The 21824-nt window shown below is 38.8% G+C and overlaps 1 long non-coding RNA gene across 1 annotated transcript in view; it reads left to right on the top strand.

Annotated features, from left to right (window-relative positions):
* The window catches only part of LOC109394926 (uncharacterized), an 81537-nt gene extending 67160 nt beyond the window's left edge, over positions 1-14377 (top strand). Inside the window, exon 3 of the long non-coding RNA XR_002126552.1 lies at positions 14268-14377. This is a non-coding gene — a long non-coding RNA (uncharacterized LOC109394926). The remainder of the gene's footprint in view (positions 1-14267) is intronic.
* The last annotated feature ends 7447 nt before the right edge of the window (positions 14378-21824 follow it).

Below are 21824 nucleotides of genomic sequence, written 5' to 3'. Positions count from 1 at the left end.
CTCCACAACTAGACTGAAGAACAAAAGGACAGCAACTTGTCTGTTCCCCTTCCCTGATTCCCTAGCGCTGTTCCCTTCCCCAATTCCCCAATAAAATCTTTAAAAAACAAACAAACAAAGCCTCTTAATTCTTTCTATCTATCTATCTATCATCTATCATCTATCTATATGTATGTATATATGGTATTTTTAGCTCTAGTACTGTGATTTTGAAAGCAAAATAAGCTTCAAGTGAGTGTCAATGTACCGATAAATATCTCACCTCATTGAACTGGCGTTCCACTCAGGTTAATTTTCATAGATCTTTCTTTCTTCCCTGCTGAGATCCTAGAAGTAGAAGACTGGACAAAGTTTGAGACATTTCCTTGAATGAGAGTTCCTGTTAGAACTCTGGCCATAGGACACATGATGAGCAAAGGTCTTGTAAAAAGGTCTGCAGATGTTTGGAGCCATGGGAGCATTATCCTTGCGTGTACCGACACTATGGTGGGGTTGTAACCTTCAGTGCCTATTCCCAAATCCCATGCTGCTAAAGCCCACAAAGATTGGAATCCCAGAAACCATACTCCCCATCTTCCACAGCACTGCAGCGATAACTAAGAATTCTGAGTGAGTTATTTCTAAATATGATAGGGAGGAGTTTACTCTCGCACAGATTTTCACCATGATTATAGTTCCTAATTTTTATTTTGCATGCCTATATACCAGGCACTCTCCATACCTTATTGTTTCCAACTTGACATGCTTTCTTTTATGTATTTTATGGCTTCTGGTCTTACATTCAAGTTTTTAATGCATTTTGAATTAATTTTTGTGTATGGTGTAAGACAGTGGCCTTTTTTCATTCTTTTGCATGTAGCTGTCCGGATTTCCCAGCATCATATGTTGAAGAGACTCTACATTTTATGTTCTTGGATCCTTTGCTATAAATTAGTTGTCCACATATGTGTGGGTGTAATTTCTGGACTCTCAATCCTGTCCCATTGGTCTATGTGTCTTGTTTTTCTGTCACACCTTGAGTAAATATTTTTGGAGGAGGTACATTGTAAGGTTTTCTATGAGGAGTAAGTAAGATTTGAATGGAGAAGGCAGAGGAAAGAATATATGCATATATGTGAAGACACAGATGAGGAAAAATTCAGGCAGTTTGGGGCATAAAGTGGAGACTAACAGGTAATCTGATAGACCTAGAAAATATGGTATGAATAGAACAGTGGCAGATAAGGTTGGGAAAATTCTTTCAACTGTGTTTAGAGGGACATGAACATCATGCTCTGGGGTTCAACATTCCTTGAAGTAGACACTGAAGAGAGTCTCTGGAAGAAATTGCAGTCAATGAAGATATTTCTAGATTTAAGAAAATTTATAGGCTGAAGGGATAGGGCTAATTCAGAGGTGATATCTGAAGATACAAGACAGAGGAAAATTGGGGTCAAAGATGAAAACTTAGAAAATTCTTCTGAAGTCAGAAAAGAAAAATGACAAGCATTAAGTGAAGATAATGAGAAATCTGGAGGTGAAGCAAGTTCATACCTGACAGCTCAGGTCTCGGTGAAAGGAGGGTGAGATTGCTGAAAGTGAAAAATGGGAGTGAGATTAAAAAGCTTTTGCTGCCGATGATGAAACAGTCTCAGGGCCATCAAATGATTTGCCATGAGGGTGGTGTACATAAAGCACATGGGCCGATAAGTACCTAGAAAAAATACCTGGCACACAATTATTTGGTGCTCAGTAAATGTTGACCCCTCTTTTATTTTTCTAATATGGCCTCTTCTCAGGCCAGAGCCTACAGGTCAGCAACTGCTCTGCCAGTGTGCTCTGTCTCCATGGCCTCCCCCTTTCCATTGTGTGGTCTCCCAGGCACTGCCCCATTCCCCACAATTGCGCCTTCCACTTCCCATATTTCAGAGGCTGGCGTCTCTCCATAAATCCCAGCCTCCGTCTGTGATGTCAGTTGTGAGTAAATTTCATGTATCCTTTAGTCTGGGCCCTGTTATATGCTTGATGACTCACATGGCTTCTTGAAATGCTATTTATAGAACGAGACATTTGAGAAGTGGCAAGATGGGTTTGATTATAGACACAAAGTCAAAGATTTACCTCAAACCCAATCAAATAAATGAAGCTTCAGCTTGGCATTTAGCAGGGCTGACAGATTTCTCCAGGACAGCACGTGGAGGAGCAAGTGAACAGCACTCCCTGAAGTATTACCAGGAGCTCTGAGCTACAGAGACTGCCAAATTGGGCTGCAAACCGGATGGAGGAAACTTGGTGTGAAAATACATATAAATGTTACATATCTGTGTGAGCATATAATATGTACCTATATATAGTCAGCTAAAGCTGGCAATGAAAACATCAACTCTGTACTTTCTTGGCTTATTTAAACTGCATAAAAATAGAGAACAGTGTGCACGCCACTGCTCGTTAGAGGGTGTGTGCACATCCCATGGAAGAGTCTGTTAAGTATCTTACAGTCTGACTGTCTGCTTGGTTCGGGAGCCAGAGGCCAGCTCTTGTGTCATGGTCTGTGCTGATTTACTAGGGATGACTTCAAGGAGGGCTTTATGCTCAGACATTATTTATGTGGCAGGGAAGAAAGAAGAGGTTCCTCTACATAGGTAAAGAGCCCAGTTATCAAGTCCCACGTGACAAGGGCTGGGAGGCTCAAGGAGGGGTGGTGAAGGGTTAAGAAATCACAAGAGTCAAAAGTAGAGTTTCCCCGGGCCAGGAGTCTGGTCTGTGCAGACCGAGAGAGTGAGCCCTGATACTGGTGGGCGTAAAGCTTTTATTTACAACGGTCACAAAGAGGTCAATTTGAATATCTATACCCAGTTAATTGATTCGATTAGACTGGCAGCTGCTTCACTGAAACTCATTGTGATTAAGCAGGAGTTGTGCTTTCACACATGCGTATGATCCCCAGGATGACATCAGCATTCGGAGACCACCTGATAAGGAAGTTTTACGGAGATCATTTCCTCAGGTCTTAGCATTCCGAGACACTTTCTTATGACTTCGAAGGATTAGTGCGCAGGAGCATTCAGGAGTCGGCAGCTGCAAGGTAACACCCAGTGAATGTGTAGGTGCTGATGAGGTGGGGACAGGGAGCATGGGGTGAACTAACGTATGTGTATATCTTCACATGCATTAAATGTATATACAAATATATAAGCACTGCCCTCCATTACATGCATTTTTGAGAATTCGTAGTTTGAGACACTGGACAAAACTTTCTGGTGATTGTAAATTTTCTTATAATTGAATTCTAATTTAATCTAATATTATTTGACATCTGTGCCCTCTCATAAATAATTTATTTGACAAACATTTATTGAGCATCTATAATGCTCCAGGCACCAAAATGGGCTCTGGGCACACAAAGATGAATAAAGCAGGGTTCCTAAGTTTGGGGAGCTTGCAATCCAGTGAGTGGGACAATTAAAAATTATTCTCCAGTGTTATTAAGTTCTGTAGTGTTGTTCTATGCAAAGGCTTTTTGGAATCATAGCAAAAAAAATTGTTCTAGTGACTTTGCTGTGTAATAAATTAGTCCAGGACTTAGTGGCATAAAGCAACCATTCTGTTATTCTCACAGATACAGTGGGTTAGAAATGTAGTAAGGGCACAGAAGAGATGGAGAAGAGGTGGCTTGCTGTGTTCCACAATTTCTGGGTCTCCAACTAGGAAGACACTGAGTAGGACTGCCGACCAGAGTGCATGCATATGGCCTCTCCATAGAGCCAGGTTTCCTCACAGCATGGCAGCCTCAGTGCAAGTCTTCCAGCAAACAAGGTGGAAGCCGCATCAGCCTGTATGACTCAGCCTCATAAGATACTTGAGTCACTTCTGCCCCATACTGTGTTGCATGAAACAGCTATAAGCCCACCCAGAAGCAAGGGGAAGGGACCTAGACCCTAAATCTCAATGGGAGAAATGTCAAAGAATTATGTGATCATTTTTAAAACTGGCTGTGGAAAAGGAGTGACTTACTCACTTGGGGAGTCAGTGAAGGACTCACTGAAGAGATGATATATGGGCTGCAAGCAAAAGTTTGCCAGGAGAAGTGGAGTAGGTGAGAAGTGACTCCTCAGAGGTAACAGCATTTTTCAGGCTCACACATACACAGGGAATACAGAAATACAGAAGAAGGAGTACAGGAATGACTATGAAGTGGACCAAGAATCAAAGGAAAAGCAGTCTCATTGCTGTCAGTCACCCTGAATATATCAACATGTCTGAGCTGTTAACTCAGCAATTGTCTACTGATTGTTAAATCATTTGACAATTAAGTTCGTGAACTCATCCTAGAAAAAGCCCTACATACCTCATTGCTGAATATCATCACTACGGTCACCTTTGAAGTGCTCCCCATGGGAAGCTATGCACTGACGCCAGTGCCTAGTTCACCCTTCAAAGCAATTTTGGAACTCTTTTTCTGGAATGGCCATCAGAACTGTTGTCATATACCTATGATGTCCTGAATGTCATCAAAATGTCTTTCTTCCAATATTTCCGTATCTTTGGGTAAAGAAAGAAGTCATTGGGGGCCATATCAGGTGAGTTGGGAGAGTATTCCAATGCAGTCATTTGCTTACTGGCTAAAAACCCCCTCACAGACAGTGCCGTGTGAGCTGGCGCACTGTTGTAATGCAACAGCCATGAATTGGCGAAAAGTTCAGGTTGTCTAACTTTCTCACGTAGCCTTTTCAGCACTTCCAAATAGTAAACTTGGTTAACTGTTTGTTCAGTTGGTACAAATTCATAATGAATCATCCCTCTGATACCAAAAAAGGTTAGCAACATCGTTGCAACAAGTTCGTGAAATTAATTGTCATACCTTTTGTATACATTTGGGAAAGCATTGTGGAGCAGATGGGTTTAAAATGAAGGGGAGTAGTTTTTCTTTCACAAACACATAGCACTTAGTCTTTGTCAGGTAATAGTAAGAACATGGCAATTATAACTCAATTCTTACCACACCCCTACAAGGTAGCTGTTGTTATTATCTCTCGTTTACAGATTAGGAAATTGAATCCCAGAGAGATTAAGTAACTTGCACAGGGCCACACAGCTGGCCAGTGGTAGCCCTAGGATTTTAAGCAGGTTGCCTGGATACAGAGTCTGGACACCTCACCACTACATGAGGTTACCCCTCAGACAGTGGGAGCTTGACTTTGGCCTGTGAGGCAACTGGGAGCCACTTAGGGCATCTGTAAGGCTATAGTGTGATCTCAATTGTGTTGACATGGCTCACATAACTCGTTATTGGCTGAGCCAATAAGAAAACAAGTCTCCTGCTTCTCAGTTCAAAGCTCTTTGCTATTTCCTAAAGCTCTTGTGTTTGGAGAGAGTATTTTATGGTTCAGCACCACTTCTAAATCTTTTAAATGATGACTTACAGAGCCTGGGCTCTTGAAGAAGAAGCAAGCAACGTGGGTATCTCATGCCCTGCCACTCAGGATTTATCTGCAAGGTACTCCCCAGGTTAGGTCAAATCAGGTGACTTACCTACATGAGATGTTTTAAGGCCACTGTAGAACAATGGAAAGCATTTTTCTGTAGGCTGATTCTCAAAGATAAAACTCAGTGTGTAATCAGAAGCAGTTTAATTTCTCCATCAGTTCAGCTCTGTTTTTTACTGACATGAGCTGTGCGGATGACCTAATATCTTGCTGCATGGTGTGGGGCCATTTAAATATACATGCTGATGTTAGGACAGACAGCATGACGATAGGCAATATGTCTGAATGAAAATACCATTATATTAGCAAAATGAAAAATGGCTGTATCAGCAGAGTATTAGGGTTGGAGGCTGAGTAAAAGAACATTGACCTTGCACTCAATTTTAGTCTCTCATTTCTGACTCCCTCGTGTTCTTATTATAGAACCTAAGATGCATCATGATTAATAAAAGTGGGGGAAGCACACTATAATGCCTATCTCAGAAAAATGGTAGGCCAGTTGGCAGCTTAATTTTGGGTTTTGTGGAAGTAATTTTAAATGGATATTGTGCTAATCATTTTCTATAAAAAATTTAAACCTTTTACTTTGTGATGACTTTACACTTTGAGATAGATTAGAAACGGGTAGGGATAATAAAACCAATAAAACCATAACATTAAGCCCTTGTCTCAAAAATCTGCACCAAGCTGACTCACAAAAAAAAGACTGGGCTAGGTTAAGTTGATCATTTTGAAACTGAAGGTGCTTTGAAAGAGCAAAGCAGTAATCTTAGAATTTGTATACAGTAATGCTTTGGTTTGCGAGCATAATTCGTTCCAGAAACAAACTACTGGTATTTGCAAAACATCGCTCGTTTACCAAGTTAAAATGTATTAGAAATGTTTGCTCGTCTTGTGGAACACTTGCAAAACAAGTTACTCACAATCCAAGATTTCATTGTGTAGAGTCTATAAAAACATGACTTGGGAGAAAAGTCAGGCTCATTTTGGCAGGACTTATGGACCCACTGGGCTGGAACTTGATGGGACGAAGCCATTTGGCCTTAATTTTTACAAGTCATGTCTGGTGAGCCTAAGTGGCCACACAAAATGTACACAGAGGGTGCCAAAAAAATGCATACACGTTTTAAGAAAGGAAAAAACTGTATTAATTGTAGTACTCAATATATACCGATAACAAAAAATGAATACAGGTCACGTTTGACTTCTGCAATGACAAGAGGTGCTGTAAGTGGTTCCCATCAGCGTCCAGACACTTCTGATTATGGTGAACTACTGCTTGAGCAGAGATAACACCTCTTAAAATGTGTATACATTTTTTTGGCTCCCCCGGTATTTTTGGTGAGTTTTCTGAAAAGCAGTTAATCAAATAAACAACTCAAAAAAGTATGCTTCCTGCATGTATGCATGTATGTATTTCATCAAGTCTCTTTTTCTTTAACGAAATGATCTGTACAGCCCCCTACCCTGACTCCATATCCCCCTCCAGCTGACAGCAGAAATGGAGAAACTAAGGTATCCAGCACTGGCTTGTCAATCAGACCAATGGCCAGCAAAGGGACCTCCTTTTTTTTTTTTTACAGAGTGAAAGAGAGCTGAGAATACACATTTGTATGCCACAAGTCTTCTCTACAGACTGTTATTTTAAAAGAAGGGTCACATATACTGTATTCCTCTCTTGGAAAAGCTAATGAGAATTTTCACTGATTTCAAAGACTTAGTGGTGGGAAATTTTATTTACAAGTATTAAAAGATTCTTGATTTTGTGGCATTAAGGTAACATGAAGAGATCACACATTCTCTTCTAGACTACAATCTATTAAGTACTTATTCGGGTCTATTGCAGACATTTTAATTCTCTTCAGAAAATCTTTCTTGCTGACAAAGCTAGGGTGTCACTAGCAGTGGAATATCAAAATGTCCACTTAGATGAGCCTAAAGCATACATAAAAGGGGCTTAATATTGAGCATTTCTTTTTATTTGCAAATTACCTTGATAGCCAAGGGTTGAAGAAGGGTGGTCAGAACATTTAAATTATCATTGTTCTCCAGCACTTACCCTCCACGTTTCTCAAACATATTAAAACTGCTAGTAACATGGTTATTCCATGCTGGGAGCATACATGGGATGTTTGGAAAGATTATTATTCACTAGGCTGAGTTTTGGAAAGGAGTTTATTTTACTTTGTGAACTGAATTGCTTATAAGAAAATGAGGCTATTTTTGGATTATTTTTTATTCTATTAATGTCAGCTCTACTGAAGCTCTTTGATTCTTCCACACTGTTGCTTAGAAACATTTTATTAAATATTGTTAGTGCTTGAATCTGATCTGATGTAAAATGTTACTTTTATCTGTCACTGTAAAATGAGATTTTTTTTGCTTTGCCATTTTTTTCCAGTAACTGCATTCTAAGTTATTTATAGTTATTAATATTTTATTGACAAAATGATAGGTCAGGGTGACTCAGTGTCTCTGGCATTATCTATTTTAAGGGAATTGAGTGGGAGTTGGTCTGGAAAAAATTTGTGATAGCAGAAACAGTGATGATGGGGTCTTAACATTCTTTATCCGTGACCTTTAGAACCTAAGAGTAGATAGATGGGAGATTCAAAATCCTGGTTTCAAATTCCTTCAAACCGCCCATCCTAGGTCCAATTGCCTATCACCAACAGCTTGAAATTCCACCTTTAGTGATATTTCTTTGATCTTCTTTAAAAAATCATCAAGTTTAAACTTCTATGGAGATTTGTAGAATAGCTGGATGACCATAAGACTTAGTAGAAATGCTGTATAAGTTAGGAAGTTAGTGAAAACAGAGGCATCAGGAATGAGGGGAGACCATGAAAGGGAAGACGGAATACTGACAAAGCAAGATTACATATTTCACCACCTCCCACCCCTCATATGCTTAATTTGGACTGATTATCTCAAAAAGCTACTTCATGAAAGGATTAATTGGGCAAGTAACTCAAGTTAAAACCTGAACTGCGAGTGTGGAAAAACACCAAGTACTGTCTTGAAAAGTAACACCCAACTCATACCTCGTGAATAATGAAACACCATTTGTTACTATAGCTGCATTTCAAATTAGTGTGTGTGTGTGTGTGTGTGTGTGTGTGAGTGTGTGTTCTGTATCACTAATAGAAATGATTTTAGGTAACTTAAAATTGTTACTTTAATACTCAAAGCTTATTTAAAACCAAGTGAAATAAAACTTCCCAAATGATCACTCCAACTAAACACACATACACACTTCACGTTGATATAGCGATCCCTGCGCTTCCTGCTTCCTGTTAGATAAAGGATGTGGCCGTATTATACCATGGACTTGATTGTTCTGATTCTAATGCTTTGTGTAATATGCAATTCTCACTGTTGCAGAATCTCCTATCCAGCTGGGTGATTGGCTTCAACTTTAGAGCCCTAGACCTAAATTAATAGCTAGTCGCTACATCTAATACCAATGTTTTATTATTAAAAAGCTTCTAATTATAACATGAAGTCAGACTTCCCAAAAGGTTCAAGTTTTATGGGTAAATGCAGAATAATTAAGGAAGGACACCTTGTTCATTTATGAAAGGATTTCTAACTGAGAACTGCTAATAGGAGCACAGGGTAGGAAGAAAACATTCAAATTAGTCGTAATTTGATTGTGTCAGTATCACTTAGAAGAACAAATAGACCTCAGCCATCATTCAGGCAACAAAAACTAATAATAAGTTGATGTGGAATTCCTATTTTTGCCCATATGTATCTGAGTGTTTAAAGCAATCTGATTGTATGATTAGGCACAAGTCCAATCTTGAAGTACTATAGTTTAAAATAGTTATGTGGGAAACCACTGAAAATGGGTCTCAGCCTCTGAGAGATTTCAACCTGTTGAATCAGTACATTTTCCCCTGATATTTGATGTTTATACTTCACTGGTAAAGAAACACACAAAGAAACCAAGAAAAGCAAGTTTTCCAGCATTTTATATTAATGGCCAGAATCATGGGTGATAATAGTATGTAGCTCTAATATTCCGAGGAGCTCATGATATTTGACAGTTATAGTTGCTTACTGACCCTTAAGATAACTGAGAAGTATGAAATAATGGCAAAACTTCCAGACAAAACTTGGGCCATCTAAGTGGAAAGCTATTCACAAATAATAAATCTGTAGATAGGTGGGACTTAAAAACCTGAGCTTCCCTGGAAAATATTGCTCTTTGTATATGATAACTTTTAAATTTCATGAAGTCCAAATGTACAGCATGTACTCTTAGTTTCCTTTCTTCTTCTTCTTCTTCTCTTGTTGTTTCTGTTGTTTTAACTGATTACCAGTTGACCTAGTTTGTCTGAAAAAGAGTTGTCCTTTGACAGCTGCCGTGAGGTGGCTTGCTTATGAAGTCTGACATCCTGGAAGCGGAGGTTTCAAATCTGGCTGGGACTTCTGGAAGTCTTTTTCTCTCTAGCAGCAACTGTCATTCCCGTGATCAAAGTCCTCCAATGGTGTCCCATCTAATGTGAAAATCATAATTCTTAAAATTGCTGACAAGGGCCTATGAGATGTGCCCCTCCCCCCATCTTACCTCCTGCTGCTCCCCATCACCAGCTCACACTGGATCTTTGCAGTTCCTGGAACACACTAAACGCTCCCCTCTCCAGGGATTTTGCACTTGTTCCTCCCTCTGCCTAGAAAATTCCTCCTTCAAATATCCACTCTGGCTTACTCCCTCAATTTCCTCAGAATTCTCCACTCAAATGTTACCTTTTGACCACTATATACGGAATAGGGACACGTCCCCATACATCACACTTCCTTTTCTCCTTATCCTGCATAATTTTTTGCCTTAGCACTTATCACCATCTGATAACCTACGTATTTATTTGCCTATTGTCTGTTTCTTCCCCCTAGAATATTAGCTACACAAGGGAAGGGGATTGGTTTTGTTAGATGCTATATCTCCAGTGCCTAGAACAGTGCATGGCTGGTAGTAGCACACACGCTAATTAAGTAAGAAAAGTCCTGGGTAAGTAAATGTTTGTTGAATAAGTTAAAGAATTGTTAGGTTTGATGCCTTTGGTCTGATGCAACTTGTTGTGATGGTAAAATAAGTTGTGGACTTTGGCCAATTAAGAGGAGGTCTCTGTGTGGATGCACACACACCTCCAACAAGGGTTTTAGTAATAAATTCTAAACAAATTAGTGTGTGTGTGTGTGTGTGTGTGACATACACATATACAACAGATTATGTTGTTGTTATAACTTTCTACACTATTATACTGATTTTCTTCATAGCCTGATAACTTTCTAAAATTATCTTATTCAATTGGTTACATGTTGACTGTCTGTGCTGCCTAGATTATACACCCCATTCGGGGAGGGACTCTGCCTTGTATACTCTTTATATTGATTTATAAGAAAGTGAATAGAGGCAAATGGAGAATAGTACAGCCAACCAATAGGCCAAGTGCCTGTGACCACCTGGCCTTGGGAGTGTTTGTAGATGATCCAGTGAGTTGAGACAGGGTGGTCTGTAAACTTGCTGGTAAGGATAGGTGTCTGATCAGTTGGATTTAGACACTCTGGCAGGAAGTTTTCAAGGCTTTCATACTTCCTAGTGATGGCAGATGCTCAAATCTATCAAATTGACATGCTAGATTAGGACTAGAAGAACCATGTGAGGTGACATGAAGATATGAAGAGCTCAGCTGTGTATGCAATACTTACCTTACCGCATACCTTAGACATTTATCAGCCATTCTTAATTAAGTAAGAAATGTCCTGGAGGCATAACAAATGGAAATGAAAATTGGATTCATGGGTAAATACTTTCATGAATCTGAGATGAACAGGTTTAAACAAACCCGAGATAGTCTAATTTATCCAGATGCTTTTATCGAGTATAAATAGGACATCACAGGAGATAGGGCCAGCAGTTCTATAAGATGCAGAACTTGCATTTCTGTTCTACACCACACCATAATGATCTTAGTCATTCGTGATAGAAATCGGCGATTCCATTTTTCTGACAGCGTTTGTTTGCTGTTCCCAGGAACTACCATCTCTTTTTTCTCAAGGGGGCATTTAGAGCTTGAAGCTGTTTCCCTTGGCTTGTTTATTTGGTACTGTTCATTTGTACCCAGGGTGGCTGCAGTATCACGTGCCAATTTGGCAGCGGGATGAAGGTTCCCTCTCACATTCTCCTAAGAAGACGCGTTAGCTCTCCAGTGCCTTCTAAATGGTGACTGTGGTGAGAGGGGCCAAGAACTTTATTCCAGTCAGTCCTAGTTTCTGTGGCTGCGGAAGTCTCCTGAAAGAGTGACAGAAAATAAGGGCAGATTGTTCTCAATTTCTTAATTCATTGATGTAAAATGTTAAAAAAAAAAATCCACCCTCTGAATCCACTCTTAAGTTGACTATCCTCACTGTCTCTCTCCCTCCCTGCCTCTCTCTCTCTCTCTTCCGTGCCTCTCTCTCTCTCTCTCTCTCCTTCCATTGGAATTATAGCAAACACCACTGGCTGTGCCCCAACTACTATCTATTTGTACAGTCCTCCTTTCTATTAGAACTCTGATTTTTGCTCACCCCTCTTAATAGTTGTAGATTTCAGAGGAGATTGGCTCTATCAACAGTGTTTATTATGATTCATTTAAGCCAGTGACTGATTTAGGGATGGGCATTTTACTCAGTCCTGGAAAATTAAATGTAAGAGGAAGTCTGCTGTGTGCACTTATGAGGAAGATTTCCTTATAATGAAGAAACAAACGAAAATAAGAAGAAATAGCCTTTCCACATTTTCTGTTTCCAAATGGCAAGCATGAAGAGACAAGACATGCAGTTGCTTTTGTTGCCTCGAGACCATGAGGGAGCCCGATTGAAGGACGAAGGAGAAAATTGCTCTGCTGAATGCTGGAGAAAAATCTTAGTACTCAATTATGCTAATTATTTGATCAATCTGGGAAACTCCCCACTTCTAGAGTTCTTGTTATGTGAGAAAAAATAGTCCTAATGTTGTTTAACTCATTTTGAGTTGAGTTTTCTTGCACTGGCAGCCAACAGCATCCTAACTAAGTCATTTCATTTCTAGTTGTTTGTACAGCATGTCTTTATAATTTCCCTCTCTTCATTGGTTTGGGAACTTTTGAATAACAGTAAGACTTTCTAGTAATTAATAAGCCAAGATATCAACTATGATGAGTCTCTATTTCCAACAGAAGACAAATTATTGATTCAATTTTTGAATGCTAGCAAATTAAGTGATATTTGCATTTTATTTTAAAAACACAAAATGCCATTGCATATGCTCATATCTTAGCAAGCTCTTAAAATCCTGCTATGTGAGGGAATCCAAGGACAAGAAGATATTTACTAATTCCAAATGTACTGACAGGAAAAATTTCTGTCAAAGTGCATGATTATATACATAGATATGTCAATCTTAAGGAGCTAAAAAGGACTTTTAAAAAATCACAACATCAATAATGATAATTGTTCCAAATATTCTATTTTCTTTATGTTCTCCTTTGTATTTCTACTAATGACACTATAAGTCTCAGTCATCCAGGCATAAAATCTCCAATTTATTTTTGGTTCCTGCCACTCCCTTGCTCCGGAAACAATCTGTTGCCAAGCCCCTGATGATACCATCTTAGAAATATCTCTTCCATTGCTTCCATTTCTTCTACCTTTGCTGCCTCTAACCTAGTTCAAATCTTTATCAAAAACCTTCTGTACGGCTCTACAGAGAGCTTCCACTTTCTCCCCTTTCATCTTTCTAAAGCAGAGACCTGTCACATTCACTCTCTCCTCAGTTAGTCCATATTGCCCAAGGATAAAGCTGGAGCTCTGCACACTGGCATTCAGGGTCCCAAGAGCTGGCTCCAGTGGGCCTCCCAGATTTCTCATCACTGCAGCCTCACATTCTCTGTGGCAGCCCAAGAGAGCGTCCTTGATTGCTCTTTATCGCCTGGACCCCTTATCTTACATTGAGTCTCACCTTCATCTGTTCACATATTATCTACTTTTTACAATGATCTGAAATTGTCTTTTTCTTCACAAAGTTCTGATTTCTCCCAGTCAAAAGTGTGCTATTGCTCCATTGAATTTCACTAGGATTTTATCTATCAGTGCATGTAGCACTTTTTAGCCATCTATTATTGCTAGTTACTGTATATCATATGGACTTTCTAAAAAGGTGAAGTTCTTCAGGACAGAAACCAGTCTTGTTCATTTTGTGTTCTTCTTGAAGCCTAATATTTTCTTGACTGCTAGAAACACCCAGTGAATAAAGTTGAATTACTAAAGAGCAACAGGGTTTCTACTGAATCCTGTTTTTGGTGTGTCCAAACCTTATCATCTGATTAATTAAAATGTAATACATTTTTGAAAAAAGGGGAAATTATTTGGCTCAGCTGGTCAGTAATTGACTACATGAGGAGATCTTTAAGGGGTGATGAATTCAGAATCACATTAACTACAAAATAGGATAGGTACCTTTGTTTTCTATCTCAGAGATATTCCTAATCTGAGAGTTTGAATACAGCAGGTCCTTGAATAACATCATTTTGTTCAAAATCATTTTGTTATAATGTTGATGAGATGCCATAGGAACACAACCGTTGTATATATCAATTAGTTGACAGTAAAATTGGTTTTGTTATGTGTCATTCTGCTTAAAGTCACACCTATTGATGATGTTTATTATAACATACGTACTTCAGGACTATTCTCTAAATTTACAAATGCTTTTTGGTCTTTCATCTGAAGATTATTATTTGAACTTTACAAAAGAACAATTGTTTTACTTTACAGAAAAACTCCACTTTTCAAGGAGTAAAGAGATCATATGCATCAATACCAAGATGCGGGACACTTTTATACAAGCAAATGCTTATTTCTTCCCTGGGCAGACTTCTCTACTTATCAAGGTTAGTGCACGGCATACACTTGCAAATATCATGATGAGATGCACAATTACCTAGTTCCAGTTTGCAGTTAACACAAGAGGATAGATATCTGGTTAAACCTCAGAAATCTAATAAGTTTGTTTGTAGAAAAACAATGTAACACATGCCTATGCATGGGGAAATTCTAAGAAATATCTAGGATTACTCTCCACATTTTCTCACCTTTAATTTTTTTTCCAGCTATTTAGCTTAAATTTAGCCCATAGTATAAAATAGAAGTAGACTCAGAGGCTACTGGATTAGTAAAACTGTATAGTAAATACACCCTATTCATTTCCATGAACTTATTACTTATTAGATAAGACGATAATGTAAAATTATACTACAGTAGGATTTGTTCTGATTCAGTTAGAATAAAGACAGATTACAAAGCAAGCACTTGATAATTGGTAAAATTAAATTCCTGAGTATTTAGCAATAACAATTAAGATTTTATTTGCACCATATTCTCACAAAAGTAAAAACATAACTATTCCCACTTTCGGTCCATATCTGGATCTAACAGTTCCTCTATAAGGTGGTGATAAAGAGGTCAAGTTGAGCTCAGACACACAGCAAATAAGTAGAGAGAAGTGCTTTATAAAACGAGTTCAAAAGGGTTTCTACCATATAGTTAAATAATAATTAGGGTCCAACCTCTCGTGACTCTGCAAATCCTAGAAAAGAGGATTTACAGTGAGGTTGGACAGGTCTGATGTTACATAAGAAAGCAGCAGCTGAGCCACATGCCAGATGTCAGATCAGTGGAGAGCTCGGGGGTTGAAGACCCTTCTCAGATTCGGGTAGCAGTGAATATGGAGCTAGGCTGTTCAGGGGAGTGTGACAGAGTGGCTACAAATGGACTCTAGTAAAAATGTTTGAAATGTGGCTATGAATTCCACCCTCACCACTGCCTCTAGAATGTAATTAGGATGGGGTGGTAATATTAGAACCAAGTCAAAGAACTGGCTGGTTTGGTTGAGTGCATTTCTGTCCACACAGGGTGTCATGGAGGACGTAAGAGGGGATAGGCAGACTTTCATGGTTGCAATTATTAGTCCCACTATTGTAAAACTGCATCACACGTGCGTCATATAGTGACGGTTCTGCCATTATCAGATGCATCCTCTTGATTTTCCATAGTTATTCTTTTGAGAATCATCAGTATGGCTCTTAACCGTGTTAGCACTTCCTCCTCCTCCTTGCCTGTCTCTGGTTGCTCTTGGAAAGCTGGGCTGTGTGTATGTGTGAGTGTGTGCACATGCACATGTGAGCACATAAGCAGGTGTGATGCAGGACGGAGGGTACATAGGTGCATAAGCAGTTTATCACGTAGAGAAGCAGTTCTGGGCCAATAGCTTGAGGCCTCTAAGACGAGTTTTCTCCGTGTCTTGGAGAACAAGACTGAAAATGATGACAGTGTTCTGATGGTGGTGACAATGGTGGTGTGCGGGTCCGTGGAAGTTAGGCTCAGGAAGGGGAGCCTGAGAATGAGATAGTGGGGTCCAGGGATCAGAACAATCAAGAGGAGTCAGGCTAGTGGAGATAAATTAGGCCCAATCAGTTGTGAAGTTTGGAAAGAGAGGTGGAATTAAGGAAGTATGCAGACTTATCTTTCAAAGGCCCTGGTAGTACATGATTATGAAAGCTAGCCCACAGAATTAAAAGCAATTAATGCTGGGACAGTTTTATGTGTCTTAGTGGATGCATATGGTGACTAAGAATGGCTGGAGGGGACAAGAGATAATTAGAGCAGAAATAATGAGAACCAGTAATAGCCAATATCTCCTGGGGTGTATTCAGTAGTTGCCTATGTAAATCTGAGCACCAGCCTACCTATGAAGCATCTGGCTAGCTTCAAGATAGGAGGAAATCAAAGGTGTTCATTACACACTGGGGGCTGATAACTGGTCCAGCTTGCCCCATAACAAGACCAAGATGGAGGGGCAAAAAGTCAAGGCAATACTGGATTTGATTTCCGTGATGAGGTAGGGGAGGAAATGGTGCTCCTTGAGAAAATGAAGCCCCAGCAAGCTGTAGAGATCCTTCATTCCCCCCATGAATGGTGTGAATATGGCCTGTCACAAATACAGGCATTGTTTGTGTAAAGAGAAATGCATGTGGGCAATAGCAGAACATGCAGTCCCAGGGTTCTGGAATCAGTACCTGTTTAAGTTGGTATATCGAGCCAGTTATAGGCAATCCCTTCTCAATCTTGAAGTAATTCCCTTAATGAGTCACATTTTTCTGTTCCTACTATGAGATCCATGTGTAGTGCTGTCTTATTGGTGTCCTGAAAGCAAATCAGGGAAGAAAAACACCTTGTCATTTAGGAAAGGAAAATTTAAACTCATCAGCTCTTTGTGGATTAATTTTCCAATGCAGCTAGTCTGCCTTGGTGAAGATTTAAGGAGAGAAGATTGCTCCAGGAACCGGATTCTGCATTTCTATTTTTCACTAGAATTGTATTTTGTTTTGTTTTGTTTTTGAGGAGAAAGAAACCTAGAACAAAGCCAAGGCAATCTGGACAGTTGACATATTAGCTTCTAAACAGGACACATTGACTGTCCCTGCCAATATCTGCAATTGCAGAAAGATGTGGTTTGATTCTGCTCGATCTTCCAGTGACTGTAAAGTGCTTGCAGAGAGCTTGACACATAATGACATGGAAGTAATTTCACTGTCACAATTCCTTTCTTTTGAAGTCACTGTACGTCTCTAATTATAAAAAATTGTCCTACCATGACACAACTGGAGTGTATAAAAGACTTTTAAACAGCCCTGTCAAATACTAGGTTATAGAGCAAAAGAAATGGGAAGAAATTTAAGTTACATTCTATTATTTAAAAAAAAAATTTATTAGATGCATTGGGTGACATTGGATTAGTAAAGTTATATATGTTTCAAGTGTACAATTCTATAATACATCATTTATATATTGCATGTGTGTTCACCACCCAGGGTCAGTTCTCCTTCCATCACCATATAATTGACCCTTTTCTTGAAACAAGAAATCCACCCTGAAAAACCATCCTGGGAATGGGGGATGGTTTTAGGTTCAAAGAGATTCTTCAGAATGGACTTTTTACCCTTCACTGGGCCCTACAAAGACATTTAATCCAATTCCAATAAATCCTAATTAGCTAGAGGACATATTTGTTTTCATTTAATTAACATTTACTAGAGGCCAGTAATCTTGACGGTTCCTTGGGAAGCACTGTGGTGATATGAATATAATTCCTGTCTGTATAGTGTTCACAATCTAGTAGCTGAAGAATCTATTTAGTCTTGGGAAACTTGCTTAACTTTTTTATTCTTTAGAACATTGGGTCATTTATTAGGTTAAACTGCCTTTAAGACATGGAGGAAGAAGGGCGTGTATTACTAGACAGGAATCCAAAGAAAACACTTAAGGGTTTACCTTGCTTTATCTAAATACTCTTTGATTAAAAAAAAAAGACAAGAAATATTACACCCCATTGTTAATAAATGACTATAAACAATTTTGTAAGACTGTGAAATGCAGCATATGCAGAGAAAAGAGAGTAAAATTTAGGGAGTGCAGAATCAAATTGGTCATCAGATTTAGAGTATGGTGTGCAGATCTTGTGCTTAGTCCTGAGTTTTGAGTGAAAAATATAGAACAGCACTGTTTCTGATGTGGTAACTATGAAGAACGTTTTTGAATGGATGGAGATCAAGTATCCTAATTAATGTATCATGCTCAAAATAAAAATGTATTTGAAAGATGCCTTAATATTGCTACTTAACTGAAAGTCTGTCCTCCACTAGCACTGGGAATAATTTCTTAGACATTATTTAATAACTTGATTTAATAACAGGACACTGCTGATTATCTTAGACCAAAATACTCTAGACATTGAGGTTCATATAATTGAGGAGAGAACAAGGATTCAAACTGGAGGGATTCCTTAACTAGAAATTAGGTAATGAGTATATATATATATATATATATATATATTTTGTAATTTTAATGACTGATTCACCTTGGCTAACACATACACTATTTCTTATATTTTAAAAAATTCATTGATCTCTGAGCATGCCTGCTTCTGGGTAACAGTGTGAAGTAGAAGTGATTTTATAGTTTTCTCATGCGTCCCTTAGGCAACTCCTCTTATGCTTCCAAGAGGTCAGCAGGCATGATGCTTTCTGGCTGCTCAGGACCTCCACCCAGGCCTGCCCTCTGGGAAATCTCCCTGGAGTCAACATCACTCTCTTCCTCCTCTCAACAGTCCTATCCAGCCCCCCCCCCCCCCCCCGACCCCATGCTGAGATTTCAGCTGGTTGTTAGGTAGAGTCATAGGATTAAACCAATCCATACTATGAATTAATAATGCCTGACGGAGGCTAATTGTGATTACAGTGTAGGACATTTGCATAAGAAGAGAAAAATGTTACTCTGAAGAAATGAATCTTTCATGGTGTCCTTGGCAGTGGTTTTGAATGAGGGCCTTTCAAAACTCCTCAGGTGACCCTGCTGAGGAATCTGCCTCTTGTACCTCCCCTTGAGCTGGGTAGAGGCTCTTTTCCCTCAAAACTGTGGCCAATTGTCTTAGTTTCAATGTTTGAAATGGTAAATGACACTACATTTTTACTACAGCTTTAATGCTTTCATAACGTAACACGAGAATTGATAGATATCTCATTATGGCCTAGGCGCTGGGCATTTAATTCTAAGTCCTGTCTTATCAAGGGAAAAGAATTCAAGCTTAACAAAATCATCAGTATCCCAGAGGCTGATGGAGCTTTTGTTCTTGATTTTGTCTACCATTCTATGCCCTTAGTTTTGGAACTTCTGGAGGGGTGGTGAGCACTAGGCATTTTAGGATACTTGAAGGAGTGTTTTCTCTTTCCTTGAAACCACACCTTTGTTCTATGTTCCACATCTTTTGACTGCAAGAGTAGTTTAGGGTGTGAGTTGAATGTCACAGATCCTCTTGCTGCCTCAGATCCCCTAGTTCTCAATATTTCAAATATGTGGCTGTCCTTCCTTTGTGTTTCATAAACCATGTGTCTTCATTGTATAAGTCCCTCTAAAGCGACAGGAAATCAGGCATCAAGAAACTGATCAATTTGAACCTATGTTTGTGGAAAACACACTTATTATAATTGGTTCCAAACAAGCTTCAGTTATCTAAGTAGAATATACTGATTTAAAAAAAAATGTGTTCTGGGGCAGGAGGTGGGTAGATGTGCTTATAAAGGAGCAACAAGGAACCTTGTGACGATGGAACTATTCTGTATCTTGACCCATGGTGGTGGCTACACAAGCTTACATGTGATAAAATTGTATAGAACAAAATGCACATACACAAAGGAATACATGTAAAAACTGGGGCGATCTGATTAAGACTGGGCAATTGTATCAGTGTTGATATGCTGTTTGTGATAGTGGACTATAGTTTTGCAAGATGTTGCCATTGAGGAAACCGGGTAAAGGGTACAGGGTCTCTCTCTGTCCTATTTCTTACAACTTCATGTGAATCCCTAGTTATCTTGAAATAAAAAGTCTAGTTAGAAATGTGTTTTGTATTCTAGGCTCCGAGTATTTAGAAAGATAGAATTCATACATGCAACCCATGAGTAAACACACATGTTCACAAATAAGTATTTCCGGTTCAGCCCACCATATACATTTTCAGTCCTAATTGGAATGAGGCAATTTTAGGTTTGGGTAATGGGCCAAGTCTAAATTTGGTGTTAGAAAGCATAGCCATCCTCTTGAGATCTCAGACAACAGGATAATCATGACTATGTTATAATTTTTCTATGCTGGAGACTGGAAATGTTTAATGAAGAAGGAAAATAGTCTGGAAGTTGATAACTCTATATTTGTATTGATTTTTATATTGAGGTGTTTACAAAAAAATCTCATAAGGAAAATGCTTAAAAAGGCAATTTAAATCCAGGCGTAAGGATTTAGAGGAAACACATTGCATGTTTTACGTGTTCTTGCTCCATTTTCTACTACACAGCCTGTTTCAGTCCATTCAGGCTGCTATGAAAAAAAATACTACAGACTGAGTGATTTAAACAATAGAGGTTTATTTCTAGTTATTCTGGAGGCTGGGAAGTCCAAGATCAAGGTTTTGGAAGGTATGGTGTCTGGTGAGACCTGGCTTCCTGATTCATAGTCAGCTGTGTTCTTGCTGTGTCCTCACATAGTAAAAGGGGCCAGGGAGCTCTGTAGGGTCTTTTTTAAAAGGGCACTAATCTCATTCATGAGGGTTTTGCCTTCATGACCTAATTATTAAAGGCCCCACCTCCAAATATTACCACACTTGGGGATTAGGATTTCAAGCTATGAGTTTGGGGTGGACAAAAACATTCAGTCTATTCTTAACAATGCCTTATTCTTGTGAAAGAGCAGAAAGTCTTCCCTTTTTAGCTACAGACAAAAACATTTATAGATCATCTAGCTGTTCTGCTTTTATAATCATACTGTAAATCTTCCATTGATTCAAAATGAATAAAATGTTTGATTAATAAAGCAGTCTGGTTATGGAGAGTTAGTGAACTTGTACAAAGCATGGTAATTACCAATTTCAAAAGATTCACAGGAAGTAAAATATAATTTAACTCAATCACTTCCATCATTATGGAATGAGAAGGTAATATAAAATAGTTAACATGAGACAAGAATAATATATATTTTTAAATTTGGGGTTAAATTTTTTTTTCAGGATTTGGCAGTGTCAGAAACATCGTTAATGTGTCTCAATAATTAACTGTGATGATAAAAACTAGAAAAGTTATGTTCTGTGCATGAAAAAGTTTAATGATCACAGATTCCCCATATAAGCTATCAGTTATTTTCCCTACAAATAGAGTATTTTAAATTTTCTGCAATTTCTGAGGTCTTAACACTTTCAAATTTCTTCTTCTTTAGATGAAGACATTTCTACAAACACGATGCTAGGTCATAATTTTTGTAATGTTTCAGTTTTAAAATAATTTCAGACATAGCCAGCATTCAAATTTACCTCTTTTATGATAAACTGATAAAGTGTCTGCTACATGGTAGATGAATTTTCTCCTAGAACATATTCTGTAATCAAGCATTTTACTTCATGCGTAGTAACTTGGTCCCCTGGCCGAACAGCTGTGGTAACGCTGGCAGGAAAGAGAGCAGGAAGCATCCCTGACAATGAGGGCAAGCTGCACAGCTGGCACAGAAGTTTATCTTTCTTCAGAAGCACTTGTCATTTGTTCCCCATTTCATGTAAAAACAGTGACGGCTAGGATTAGGAAGCTTCTTAAGGCTTTGAGACAACTTTGTTCACCCCACCAAATGCCTAAATGGAAGAAGTGTGCAGTACCTGCAAACATAATAATCAATCAGACTTAAAACCAAAGGCACTGATCGCTTTACAGGTCTCCAATATGCATCAGCTTTATA

Source organism: Hipposideros armiger, unplaced genomic scaffold (genome assembly GCF_001890085.2).
Source record: "Hipposideros armiger isolate ML-2016 unplaced genomic scaffold, ASM189008v1 scaffold_444, whole genome shotgun sequence".
NCBI classification, from domain to species: Eukaryota; Metazoa; Chordata; class Mammalia; order Chiroptera; family Hipposideridae; genus Hipposideros; species Hipposideros armiger.
Note: the sequence above shows the minus strand (reverse complement) of the source record. Positions and strands in the feature narration are given on the sequence as shown.